Source organism: Haematobia irritans, chromosome 4, assembly GCF_050003625.1.
Source record: "Haematobia irritans isolate KBUSLIRL chromosome 4, ASM5000362v1, whole genome shotgun sequence".
NCBI classification, from domain to species: Eukaryota; Metazoa; Arthropoda; class Insecta; order Diptera; family Muscidae; genus Haematobia; species Haematobia irritans.
In genome coordinates, this window is record NC_134400.1 from 225565762 (window position 1) to 225567051 (window position 1290).

At 33.8% G+C, this 1290-nt stretch overlaps 1 long non-coding RNA gene across 1 annotated transcript; it reads right to left on the reverse strand.

Annotated features, from left to right (window-relative positions):
* Positions 1–232: 232 nt before the first annotated feature.
* Positions 233–1052, reverse strand: LOC142234663 (uncharacterized). The gene is made up of 2 exons (XR_012721676.1): positions 729–1052; positions 233–658 (listed from the first exon to the last, which is right to left on the reverse strand). It is a non-coding gene; the product is annotated as an uncharacterized LOC142234663 (long non-coding RNA).
* Positions 1053–1290: the final 238 nt, after the last annotated feature.

Consider the following 1290-nt stretch of genomic DNA (forward strand, 5'->3'; position numbering starts at 1 on the left):
CGTTATTTCATAATTTACACTATATGTTTAACATTTCTCTAACACTCAAACAAAACTGGTTCTTATAAATACAGAATCTGATCTAGTCTTCATAGGCAGCATCTTTAAATTTATCTTCAGGAAGTGTACTGGCTGAACTACTGTGCTTGGGAGAATGTTTGTCATCAAACTCACTGATATTCAATATATTATCACGTAACACGCTACGACGAAGAGTCTTCAAAGTAAACTATTATATTTGATGGGTATTTAAGATTCGGCCCGGCCGAACTTACTGCTGTATATACTTGTTTTATTTTATTTAGTGTCCATTTTAATACAAAATATATTATTAAAAAAATCATATTTCTTAAATTTAATTAACAAGTTATTCATAAATATTTAACAATAACAAATAATATAATTCCTTAAGTGTTCAAGTGGGTGGGGATATGAACATTTTGAAACACCACCCCCTTTCCTCATCGGAAATCGATAGACTTAGCACACAAACTTGAAAATTTGAAATTTCATGATAGTCTCTAATGTGAAATTTGACGCTCTCGCGTAGCTTAGTATTAGTATTGGTCCTTTTCCAGCAGTTGATAATGCATCGATTTAGACGGCCAGATATGTTCGCTAAACTCACTGACTTGGCAATATAATCGCGATACACAACCTGTTCAATATTATATTGAAATACAATCATTATTTTTGTAAAACATTGTACTGCTCACACACACACGCACCAATTAAATACCTAAGTATCCGCATCAACACCATTTTTCCGAAGAGTTCTATCAAGAATCTAAACTGCACTTGGACTTGCGTACACTTTGAAATCTAGAACGGATATGAAGTTGAAACATCAAAATGCATTGATTAAATTGCCAAAAAGCACATTCTTAAGTGCAACTTAAATTGTACAGTGGACTATTGCTGTTGGTGGTTTGGCTATTCCATTGGTAGCCGTCAGTAAGCTGCTTATCTGGTATGATTGCAAGTTAGCGGTTCAGTATATGGTTGTGTGAGTAGCTATCGAGTTGGCTTAAATTTGGTAAAGTTGCCTCACAAAGAACTTATTTATTGCCAGCTGAAAAGTCAAATGAGGTAACAAAATGTAGGTAGAATATACTTATATTATTATTATTCGAGATTTTTGGTAAGTTTTTGGAAAGAAAATACCAGATACCCACTCCAACAAGCATAGCCTGCATACAAGTTTCAACAACGGCTTTTGAGGCGATCAGTACAGGGTCTAGAGAATAATAAATAAGAAGCATATACCGAAAAGTAGGTACATGTTGTATA